Source organism: Haliaeetus leucocephalus, unplaced genomic scaffold (genome assembly GCF_000737465.1).
Source record: "Haliaeetus leucocephalus isolate CR32 unplaced genomic scaffold, Haliaeetus_leucocephalus-4.0 Scaffold273, whole genome shotgun sequence".
Lineage (NCBI taxonomy): Eukaryota > Metazoa > Chordata > Aves > Accipitriformes > Accipitridae > Haliaeetus > Haliaeetus leucocephalus.
Window position 1 is genome coordinate 640,385 of NW_010972709.1, and position 12,946 is coordinate 653,330.

The 12,946-nt window shown below is 40.1% G+C and overlaps 1 protein-coding gene across 2 annotated transcripts in view; it reads left to right on the top strand.

The window, feature by feature from the left end:
- Positions 1-12,946, top strand: part of RPRD1B (regulation of nuclear pre-mRNA domain containing 1B) — a 28,220-nt gene that overhangs the window by 13,928 nt on the left and 1,346 nt on the right. The window lies entirely within an intron of this gene.

A 12,946-nucleotide genomic window follows, 5' to 3' on the forward strand; every position in this document is an offset into this window, starting at 1 on the left:
AGAAAGGCCCAGAACTCCATGATTCTTAAAGAAAAATAGGCTCACCTATCAAAGTTTCTTCAGACTTACCCTATTTTTTTATGAAATCCTTATTTCCAAAAAATCAACCTCCCTTTGCCATAATTAGCTGGGCTTTTTTTATTAGTTGTTTTTTTATTATTCTTATGCTTGGGTGCCCCTCATCTGCCTTCCCAGCCCCTACTTGATAAGGGAATGCAGTTTGAATAAGATCTTCTGGTATCCATCCTTTAATGGCTACTCTTACCTACAGCTTCTGTGATGGGGTGTAAATTGGGCTGATAGGGAAAGATGATGACTTGTGTTTCCTAACATAGCTCCCTTGAACAAGGAGGGTAGGACACTGTAAAATGAGACTATGCTGACTGGACCTGAGCACCAGCTGCATGTCCTAGAGTGAGTGCAGAGGCTGCAGCAGCCAGCCATTTATCTGAAAATGTTCTTTCTCGGTGGAAGTTCTTTCAGCACTGCATCTTGGGACTAGTGTGGAAGTTTAATTAATGATTGTGGTTGTATGTCACTCTGCCATCTGTTAAACTGCCCCTTGGCGGCACATTAAGGGCTTCCTCTACACTGTCGGCTGCTGGTTATTATGAACAGCTGTTGCTGGGTGGGACATGAGCTGCTGTAGAGGACAAAATCTTCTGGAAGGAGACTGCTGTAGCAATTTCAGGCTCTGTTTACTATCATGACAAACCTAATCCTCTGACAGTTAGGCAACACTGTGCTGAGGTAAATTTCATTTTGAGTGTTTCTTTGTCATGTGTGTTTGTATTAGAGTTTCACAATGTCTTGTGACTGTGAACATGTTGCTTTTCGAAGGCAACATTTTTTCCAAATCAGCCAAACAAGTGCTGATTCTGAGTTCAGAATTAGAGTGGATAGTTAATAATTCTGTTAGCTTGAATTTCTTCAAGCATAGCGTCTGTCTTATGACTGCGTCATTAAAAGGCACTTTCGGACCGGGATATGAAAGATGCCATAAAACTAAATTCTGTTTGGCACCTGATTTATTTGCTGAATACTAGTGGAAGTCTTGGGTCAGGTTTTTTTTCCTTGCTGAAAGGACACCGGTTTAGTAGAAACACACATACATATATATATATATACGTGTGTGTATATAAAAATATTGCTGTTTACTTTTTTTAAAAAAAGCAAGAAATAGGCAGCAAAATGCTGCACAGCAATTTTTTAAAAAGCCCAGAACAATCCATAAATTTAAGTCAGTTTGAGACTGTGAAATTAAGAAATTCATAATGACAACATTAAATTAAAATTTCTAATGCACTAGCTGAAATATTGTGACAATTGTGTTGGGTTTTGTTTTGGAAAATATAATAGAATCATAGAATGGTTTGGGTTGGAGGGGACCTTAAGGCCCACCTAGGTACAAGCCCCCTGCCGTGGGCAGGGACACCTTCCACTAGACCAAGTTGCTCAAAGCCCTATCCAACCTGGCCTTGAACACTTCCAGGGGTGGAGCATCCACAACCTCTCTGTCCAGCCTGTTCCAGTGTCTCACCACCCTCACGGTGAGGAACTTCTTCCTAATATCTAATCTAAATCTACCCACTTCCAGTTTAAAGCTATTACCCCTTGTCCTATCACTACATACCCTTGCAAAAAGTCCTCTCCAGCTTTCCTGTAGGCCCCCTTTAGGTACTGGAAGGTTGCTCTAAGGTCTGCCTGGAGCCTTCTCTTTTCCAGGCTGAACAACCCCAACTCTCTCAGCCTGTCTCCATGGGAGAGGTGCTCCAGCCCTCTGATCATCTTCATGGCCCTCCTCTGGACCTGCTCCAACAGGTCAAATAACCTTTTGGTAAAGAAAGGTACTTCGAAATTGTAACTCTGGCAGAGGCAGAAATATAATCCTGAAAATTAAGTGGTTCACTGGCTGAGCTACTCTGTTAATAGAAATAATCTTGCTGATGGCAACAGGACCACTCTTGCCCACTCTTAAGTGTAAACGCATTCTTTAATATGTTGGAAACTAAAGAATGATCTTATTTAATATCTGTTTAGGTTAGCATCGTTGTCATTCTGCCAAAACAAGGTGGCCTTAGTACTGTAGAAGTCTAAAATGAGTTGCAGGAAGTGTCACTCTTTAATACTTACTTAACATGAAGACACAATTCATACTCATGTCAAATCTCAAATCTTAGCTGAGGGATATTGCCTGATTAAAGCATTCCATTGTTCTTGAGTTGTAGAGGGTTAATAAATAGTGGAAGATGTTGGTTACAGATATGGCAGGCCGTATCTGCTCATCAGTTTTGTTTGAGTCTTTGATGTTCTCGCACTAATGTTACTGATAAGCCTGGATTTTCCTTTGTAGTGCTAATAAGCATTTTAATAGAAGGATCTGAAATTCTTGTAGCAATTAAGAATGTATTAAAAACCAAAACATTTTCTCAAGCAAAGACTGAAATAAGAAAATAACTTAAAACTATCTAATTTTACGTATCTTCTTGTTGCTTGTATGCTTTGCTCTCTCAAGGTATCTTTTCCAGAATCTTTGGTACTATTGACTAGTTTTTTCTCTTGTGAAGTAAGTTTCCTGACTCTTAGATGAGATGGCATTTTTGGATAGAAGATGGATTATTTACTTTGCTACCCTAATCTAGTCAAGGCTGCTAGTTGGGGAAAGGAGTTTCTGATAGTAATATGACTCAGGGCTTTATTTTAAGATACGGAAATGTCTAATTTGGAAATCACTGTGGATATTTATTTTATTTACTTACAAAGCAAAGTCTTTCACTATGATGGCAATGAAAGTAGCTAATCTACATCTTTTGAAAAGCAGCTTTTGTAGTCTATAAAGAGCTGCAGTTGTTTACTAATCCTATTAATACTATCCCTCGTGAAACACAACAAATTCTCAAAACATATATAAACTCAGTGTATTTATGTCTAGTGGGCTAATGCTCAAAACACTTTGCAATGTCAAAACCCTGCAACACAGAGCTTTGTTATCAGTTGCAGAAAAGTTGTTTAATTAAGGGACAATATGCTGAGAAAGGTGGCTTTGGACAATGAATTACACTTCAGCATTGATATAGAGTGGCGTGAGTAACGATTGAAACAACATAGTGCTAAGAAGCACTGGTAATTTGAAGAGAGAAAGCTGGCACAGAGACTGAGGATCATAACATATGGACAAACTCTGCTTTTAGGGTAGCGACTGAAAAAATTGAAGGTGTAATAATTAGGATTACTTTATCTGGGGCTGGAGGGGGGGAGATTGTGGTAATATGATTGTAGTCTAAAAGTGCTTAGAAGGAGAAGGTAGAATTCCTTTAATTCTGGCAATCAGCTGCAGAGCAAAATCAGCTGGACCAAAGCTGATGCTGAACAGCCTATAGCAAGGCATATATTTTTAAAGGTAAATATTCCTTAGGTTAACTTAGTGAAAGGTACAGTGGATTCTGTCTTTCAACATCTGAACACTGAATTTCTTTTTAAACAGTGCTTCATCTCAGTCAGAAGTTGTGGGCTTGTACTACAGCTGCTGTATGATCTTCCATGGCCTGGGCTGGATCAGAGGTTGGCCTAGACTTCCATATAATAGGTGTCAGGAAATAAAATCTATTTTCAGGCTGGCATAGAAACAAGAACTGCTGTTTCTTTAAGAGTGGGATAAGGTGTCTTTGTATGTCACATGAGTACTTAACTTTAACTTCCATTTAAAGTTCTTGTGTTATTTTTGGCTATTGCTGCTCCTGTTACAATTACTGAGTACAATCAGCTGGGGAGGGCTTTGTCCTTCAGCACCTGTGTCTGCAGAACTTCAAGGGGAAGGATTGTCTTTTGAAGTCAGCGTACTCTTCCTGAATGCATGGCAGACAAGTAGAAAAAAATCCAGAGAATCAGTTTGTATAAAACTGAAATGTAAGGGGGAGGTACCCAGGAGAACATTTCCATGTTGGTGTACCAGGTGACTCAAGTGAAGTCAACTAAATAGGCAGGACTAGAAGAATCAAGTGAAAGTAGTGCTAGAAAATGGCAACTTGTGTGGAAGCTTTATGGGTATTGAAAGTAACTACTGATAATAGAAAATTCAGAGTAAGGGGGGGGGGGTATTTTAATCTAATGGGGAGAAGGGGGGGGGGGAATATAGAGGAGAATGTGCATTCAGAGTTTTTACTTTGGTTTGCAGTCAGTGATGCTGAGTTCTTCCCCATGCCCTCCAAATATCTCTGTACCTGCATTTGTAAAAGGTGACATGAGGAACATGCTGTACTATATATATATACACTGTATATACTATAGTGTGTATGTGGGGTTATGTGTGTATACATATGAATATATCTGTGTGTTTGTATGTGTGCATATATATATCTATAAATATAAAGAACATATATTGTACTTAAGATCTGGTTTAGGGGAATTTTTCTGATTGTTGACTGCACCTGAAAAATTGTGACTTGGAATCCTGCTGAGAGCTGTGAGAGCTTTCAGATGTTGGTGGGTTTTAATATTCGTGGCTTCAAGGCACCTTTAATAAGGTGTTAAAGCTGTGCCCATATGAATTTGCAAACCCTCTTTGATAATGCATCTCTGAAGGATGAAGTACAACCTCACTTGAGGTTGTCTGGACTGCCTGGCACTACACATTTTCTTGAAATAAGATTTAGTTCAGCAGGTTAATATGCAATTTATTGCTGTGTTGCTTCCACTGCTTAGGTTTTTGTTGCATGTCACTGGCATGCCTTTGTGGCTGCTGCTTTCCTGTCAGACAAGAAGTCTTGGGTTGTGGTATATCCATTTCAGTGGTTTAGCCAGGGAACAAGAGATGAAGATTTAGTTTTTCTGTCAGGAAACAACGTCGGTGTTTTACATGCATGCAAGTAGTGGAAGATAGCTGGGGGAACTAGGCAGTGGAGGGAGGTCTCCTGCTCTACACCCTGGGCAGGCCAAGAAGATCCTGAACAGGAGCACCCAAGCACAGAGTGTCACGCTCAGGTCTATAAAACTGAACTGCTAATTAACATGGCAAAAAGTGACTAACTGTACATCAGTATTTCCAGCTGTGAGCCAGTCGTGCCTTTGGGTGTGGGACGAGAACGAAGGCTGTTCCATAGCGATACAATAAACTAACATTGTGGTGACCCTGGTTCTGTTGTGTGGTGTATGGCTCGAGGCAGCAGCTGTGTTTCTTTGCACAATGCAAAGGTATAATTTCTTCACTTTGTAGGTGCTTGCAGACATTCAAAATTATAGTAGTACTGCAAATGAAATCATGCTAAAAAAATAAAAGCAAATAAAAATCATCCAATATTAATATATAATGTTTTTATGCATTTTACTGAAGTGAACCAGTATATAACTACTCTTTTGCTTAGCAATCAAAAGGATTAAGGTGCTTGGATAGGTGAATATGTAGCTGTTTGCTTGTGCTCTAAATGTTGATTTTTTGCTGTGAACATAATTTGTGCCCCCCTCCATGTTTATTGTAGGAAGGATATGTTGCAAATGAAGCCAGGTTTTGTTGTCATCGTACAGTGACAGCCAGGGCCAATTCTGAGAGAGCTTTTAAATGTTGCAAAGGCCAGTAGATGAGGAGGAGGCATCTCCAGCAGCTGGAGGAATGCTCTGCAGAGGCCTCTGCTGACTCTTCCATTGGACAGTTTGAAGTTGTCCTAAGCAAAGAGGAGAGCAAGGAGACAAGTTATGGTTTCAGAGCATGCAATTGTGCCAAGAGCAGAAATACCATTTCTGGTGTGACGAATGATGCTGCAAAAGAAAGAAGCCTTGTCAAATTTAAGAGTAAGACTGTGAACAAATTTAAGGCATGAAAATGAACTGTAGCTCTGTAAGGAAACACATCATTCAAGCTCTGATTCCTGGACTGCATCTTTCAGATGTGTTGTATAAAAACCTCAGGTTGTTTAGTGCTTCTGCAAAATAAGGAAAACTGGCTTTACCACCAGCATTTGTTTTCGCTTTGCTTTTGAGGTGGGTTCTGCTGCACTGAACTTATGAAATGGAAGATGTTTCCTTCTCGTTATCTGACTTCTTGGAGGGGCAAATTGACTGTGTGACTGTTAAGAACCCCTCAAGGCATTTGCCATGCTGACTGCAGTGCTGCTTTTGAGTTTTGCCAGGTACTGGAGAATGTTCTGTCCCCTTGGCCCTAAAACACACAATTCTGGAGTCGGGAGGTCAGGACACAGACAATGCGTTGTGCAGCTGTAGGTACTTCTACACTCTTCTCTGCAGGTTTGTGGCTGCTTTGCCAGGAGGCCGTTTCAATGCAGTGCTGGGCTTGCACTGGTTAGCCCTGCAGAGGAGGAGAGGCAGGGCAGCCTTGCTGCCAGGCTTGTGCAGCTGCCCGACTACACCAGAGCAGGTGCAGGTCATTTTCAAGGTGGCATGGGTGTCCTAGTCCAGCAAGTGTCCAGACAAACTATTTCAGAGGACTTTGGGTTCTGGATCAGGCCTTAAATGTGTCTGATCTCTCACTTGTGTTCAGTTGAATTTGCATGAAAATAAGCAAGTTTATGGATAATTAATGTTTTGTTTCTGGCCCTTTTCTCTCTTGATTTTTGTGTGAATGTTTGTCAGCTGCCTTCTTTTGACCAAGACTACTTTTATTTCTAGAACTGTAGAGTTTCTTTACAAGGCAAATTCATGTCTGTTTTGCACACAGACTCTTTCAAATTTGCTTTCTGTGAGGTTTGGGTGGTTATAACTGATGTGGAGAAAGCAGTTCGCCCCCCCACCAATTAGTAATTCCGCTTGGCACACTGACCAATGCCTTCCATTGTCATGTGGAGAAGATTGATTTATGCTTATACAGTATAAAATACAGGATAGAATACGGTTTTAAAACTGGGTTTATTCAAACGGGACACTTGAGAGAATGTGGAAGGAGGTGGGTTTGAAGGCAGGAGAAAAGTGCTGATACACTTGTGTCGTGGTTTAAGCCCAGCCAGCAACTAAGCACCACGCAGCCGCTTACTCACTCCCCCCCATCCAGTGGGATGGGGGAGAAAATCAGGAAAAGAAGTAAAATTCCTGGGTTGAGATAAGAACGATTTAATAGAACAGAAAAGAAGAGACTAATAATGATAATGATAACACTAATAAAATGACAACAGTAGTAATAAAAGGATTGAAATGTACAAATGATGCACAGGGCAACTGCTCACCACCTGCTGACCGACACCCAGCCAGTCCCCAGGCGGCGAAAATCCCTGCCCCCCACTTCCCAGTTCCTAAACTAGATGGGACGTTACATGGTATGGAATACACTGTTGGCCAGTTTGGGTCAGGTGCCCTGGCTGGGCATGAGAAGCTGAAAAATCCTTGACTCTAGTCTAAACACTACTGAGCAACAACTGAAAACATCAGTGTTATCAACATTCTTCACATACTGAACTCAAAACATAGCGCTGTACCAGCTACTAGGAAGACAGTTAACTACATCCCAGCTGAAACCAGGACAACTTGGTACACTTTACATTGGAGAAGGGGAATTTTGAACTGCTTTTGAAAAGGCCGGGAGGAATAGCTTGGCAGGAGGTGGAATGAACATATATGTAGCATGCAAACTGGGCATCTTCTGCATGGAGTTGTTCTTGAGCATGAAACTGAAATCAAACGGTAGGCTTTTTAAAAAGTTATCTAACAAATTATCCATGCTAAAAAAACCCCAAAATGTTGGGTTGTCCTCTAGGTGTATATATACTGGAAATACTGATTAGTAATAATCCATGCTTTCTTAGATAATAAAGAACAACCTTGGGGGATGATCCCAAAACCAACAAACAAAAAAACCCCTTATTGTTCTAATTTTGATGTGCTGTGTCTAAATGTTCTGTCAGGATGTAAGATGAAGGCTGTTTGCATACTCCCTGAGCAGGAACTTGACTCTCCTTGCTTTAGAAAGCTTTTAATTTGTGCTCATTTTCTCCCAACGCACTTCAGATTGGTCATTTCTTATAAATACATGGTCATTGTGACATTCTAGTATGTTTTAATGAGTATGTTTTAAAAGTACTTTACATAGGTTGTGGCAAGTGGCAAAAGCTGAGGAATACCTAATCAACCTGCTATGTTAGTGTTGTATATTTAATGTTTTTAAATAGAAGTTTTACACGACCATATAAACGTGTTACTGTCAAACACCTCACTTCACTACATACTCTTTTCAAATTTCTGTTGAGTCTCTGGTGCATTTTTTTCCCTGACTTCTGTGGTCTTTTGCTTTCATACATCTGGCTCAAGCTACGGCGTATCAGAACTGAGACTGACTGGCTGCTCTTCCTATTTACTTTCTAAATTCTCATTAAGGATTAACTAGATGTTTTTCAGTAGATGCAATTGCTGTGATGACTTAACAGCATGTTACAGCTTGACCCAGCACAGGAATGGAAGTGTCCAGTGCAAATTCTAAGCTAAAATAAAATTAAGTCCGTGCTGTGTAACTCAACAAGGTGAACCAAGCCATGCAGCAGTCCTCAGAATTGTTTTCCTGTCATGTCAATTACAGTCAGTTTTATAATGCTCAAGCAAAGCTTCTTTTGAATGAAACACTTCCATCAGATTCGTTCAGTGGTGTTTAATTCTGATTTTGCATTTGTTGCAAGGACTAAGTATCTAATTCACTTGGCCACTGTGGATGTAGAATGCCTCATACTAAAAGGGAATGTTGATTAGCAAAAGTATTTGTGTGGCACAGTGCCAGTTTTTTCTGTGTCATCCTGAAACTCCTGCTTACAGCAAAGATCTCATTATTTTGTCTAAAAAAAGCAAATAGCATCCAAATACTATTAATCTTAATGAAAGCTTACAATGCAGTGAGGCAATTAGCTAGACACATGGAGTACAACCTAAGATCTCAGAAAGCAGAGATTTCTTTTAAGTGTACTTCATATTTTTTCAGTTTTATAGAATGGAGGGACCTTATGCAAAAATCTGCAAGATGCAGTTTCAGAGCATGTCATGGGCTACATGAAAAACATGGTTTCCCATAAAATCTGTTCCCAGAATCCTACTTTGCAGGATATGGCCACAACTCAGTTTGTGAAAAAAGAAAAGCCCTTCAGCATGGAAGGGGGTTACATGCCTCTGCTTATGCATATTCCTGAGTGGAGCTGAGGTGTATTCCTGAATAGTACAAGTGGCAAATACAAATAAAGGTGTCTTGCACTTCATACGAAGGATTACGTCTCCCTGGTAGGTGTTTCTTCCATGTTGCAGTAGGACTTCAGAATTCTCCGCTTCTGGGAGCGGCTGCCCAGAAGTGATGGGCTGCCTCCAGGCTCTGTCTTTGATACCCTGTCTTTAGATCATTGCCTTGTTCTCTGTGTGGTGTGCCTGCCAGGTGCTTCAGGGCAGTCAGCACTCCCTGACCCGGCTTTGGCATCCAGTCTCTCAAGTCCTTTACAGCTCTGCCACAAATCAGCACAATGTTTCGCTACCAGAGCAGATGGAAAGTGTTAAGCATGCAGAAGACAGTTCTCTAATGTAGTCTCTATTATGTATCAAATCTGTCCAACAAGTATTCATCTCTTCTAGGAAATCTTGGTTCCTGGATTATTCCTTTAGAACATCGTTTCCATTTCTGAATTTAGTGATGTTTTTCTGAGCCAGAGTTTTTAATGGTTTTGGGGCTGTTGCTGCCTTTTCTGTATTGGGTATACTCTCTCTCTCTCATAGGATTTAGGCCTCACTGCTTTAACAAAAACTTTTGTGTGGACTAGTTAATGCCTGCATTAACCTACTAGTAAGGTAGGAATTACTTAGAATTGAATTGATGTGGTTCTCAAGGTGACTTGATTTTTTTTTTTGTCATCATATATGTACAAAAGCCTGTTCAAATTGAGAGGGTATTTCTGATAGCTTAGTATTCCATGTAGCTCTCAGTGTAAAGTATCCCTAAAAATGAGTTTATATTAAGAGCAATCATTTCCTAGCCATTTGAAGCTGTTAATTGTAAATCTGGGAACAGGTTGCTGCTGTTACTGTGTAGAATAATTGCTCCTAAGTCTGTATGTTTGCCATAGCATAAAAACCAGAACAGAAGTATGGTTTGCATTCTTCATTTGTTGGCATGTTTTCTCAGAGCTGGGCTATCAAACAAGGCATTGGAAAGATTGCCACTCCCCTAAATAGTTCTATCAGTAAAGAAATATTGTTTGGATCTAATACAATTGTAATAGTCACACAAATCGTCTTCAGCTAAAAAAACATAGTGTCCTAGACCTAATTGTCCACTAGAAGTAGCATATCCTGGTCCTCTTGTCAGTTTTGCCCTGAAGTGGCAGGACGTTAGTCTTCCCGTGGAGGTAGACATTGTGTTGTACCTGTTTTTACAGAATTCTCGTGCATGGATCTTGGCAATTCAAGCAGTATTTGAGGTATTTTCTTGGCTTATGCTGGGAATTTGCACCTTCTACCCATTTATCAGACTTGGAGGACTTGCCAGCTGCTTTGCGCTTCTTGATTTCTTTCCTATCTTTAGTAAGAATTACTACAGCAAAAAAACCCCACCTGCCGATACTCACTCTTGACAGTTTGGCATTCTTGAGAAAGCACTGCCCTTTCTTTCCTGGTTTGATATCCATCACTCCCTGACAATGTCCTGAATTACGATTATTTTTTTAAGACAATCTTCTGGGAGTGACAAAAAGCAGTATCTGAATCCAGCCTCTTCCACCTTATATCTGTAAGCATTTGCAATACAATAATATAATAAATATTTTTGCTGTCTATATCCCATGTGTGCAGGAGCTGGTGTTCTGCTGTCGCCCTGCCTCACACTATTCGTGACGTGCCAGCCTTGAGCACAGCGCTCTGTTTACCATCTCTCTCTTTCCCCAGTGTTGGCTTCCATGTTGTCTTGGAGAACTACGCCAAGTGTTGGAATGCAGTACTTCCATGGCTCTCCTCGCTATCTGCTTTTGTTCTGTATTCATGCTTAAAAATCTGGGGTGTTTTCCTGTTTTTGTTCTCTGTCTTCATAATGTGACTTTCTTGACTTGTTTCCCTATTTACATATTTCCCAAAATGGTATGACTAGGGATGTGGGGTGCATTCTTATTTTGATTCTGATTCTTTGTCTTCCATTAAAACAAAACAGAGCCTCGCAATCCTGAATTAATGGGTGCACCTTCTCCTGAGTTTTTTGTTGTTGTTGTTGTTCTCCTCTAGGCTTGAGAACAGTACGCTTTAGTTTATGAAGCTGGTAGAGCTTTGTTTGAACTTGATTATTTCAGTATATATCCTATGTACATTGGCAGAAGTGTTTGGTTATGATGGTATGTTAACTCACTGAGCCTCATAAAAGGATTTAAGTTTGAAATAGGCTGTTAAAGGACATTCTTATTTGGTGCTGGCAGGAAATTTATGGAATGTATTTATATTGCCATTCCAGGCGTAGGAGTATTCCGAGTTGTTGCAATTGACTGCTGCTCTTGCTATTCTAATTCAAAGTAATGGAACACAGAGAGTGTAAACTCATTGCTTGTAACCCCATAGAAATTGCTGTGCTTTGATATTTGGAGAAAGTGAAGAGAATTTCCATCAGTGAGAAGGTTAGAAAGATTGGATTAAAGTTGTAACTCTTCAGAAAGATGTTTTGATTAAATGTGTGCCTAGTTTTATTTGATCTTCAAAGATAAACTTCTGTTCTTTGGTAAACTGTTCTCTTTGCCAAGTAATTAAGAAATGAAAAGTAAGTTAATATTACAACTGACTGTATGGAACCCTATTCTGTGTATGATTCTTCTTAAGCTCATTGTTTTCTGCATTCTGGAGATGCCACAAAAAATATGCCACATGTAGTTAGGTAGACTGGTGCATTCCAAAAGATCTGATGTGATACTGTTTTTTTATTACTTAAATAGCTGTCTTCTGTGACTTACATAAATGTTTAGAATCGCAAAACTTTGAAAACTAAATAAACATCAATCTTTATTTGAGCTTCTCTATTAGATAACTTGGATATATGTTGGTCTGCTCTTAAACAGCCTCTAAACATAATTTAACAAGGTGTGGTTCATTCTTTCATTTCCAGGGTCCAAACTCTTTCTCTCGCTTCTCATTATGAAATACTAGTCACTGTTATCTGGTGTCTCTTAGATTGTGGAGATTTCTGAAGATGGATAGATATTTCCCACTGGACTTTTAATGTTCAATCCAGACCTCATTTGTGGAAAAACTACTTGCAAGTTTCCTCTTCAGGGATTTTTAACTTACTGGTTTTCTCCCTTTGTAATAAAACTCTTGAAAATTTTAGTTTCTGTATTTTGCTCAGTTTCAATCGAGTGTGGATGTATCTTTCTCGGGTTTACATTTTAGTGATCATACACATACTTCTGTGTTGTTTGCTAACGTGCCGGTCTTGTGGTACAGCTGCTGTTGTTGCTAACATGAGTTGTCTAACAACTCCTAGAGGAGACCCTATTCCACAACCAAAACTTGGTTTTGATTTAATGACTCGAAGGGGAAAACTGGATTATCTAAATATTTGAAATTGATCAAGCTTGGAAAAAAAAAAAAGAGCATTCTGGCAGCGTAGTAGTAGCTCTGGTGTGCCTCAGCCTGCTGCCTTTGTCAGTAGAGGTGTGCCTGAGGAACGCTCTGTCAGTGTTCCTCCTCTGGCACCGGGTGGAAGTCAGGAGCCTGTGGAAGAATACAAGAATAGAGCAACTATGTAATGACACGTCTCAAATACTCTACCAGGCACCAGTGGGTATGGGTTTGGGGGCATTTTACATAGCTTCTGTTAAAGTGACACAGGGCAGGATTAGTGGTTTAGGGATGCCAAAGCCTGTGGACAGGCTGTGAATTTGGGTGCAGATGACAGGGTCTGCAGTCATGCCAGCAGTTGCTCAGAGAACCAGTGCCTTGCCACCTTCTTCTCTCAGAATCCTCACCTGGAAAATACTTCTGGCTTAACTAAAAGCACTGTTAGTTAACC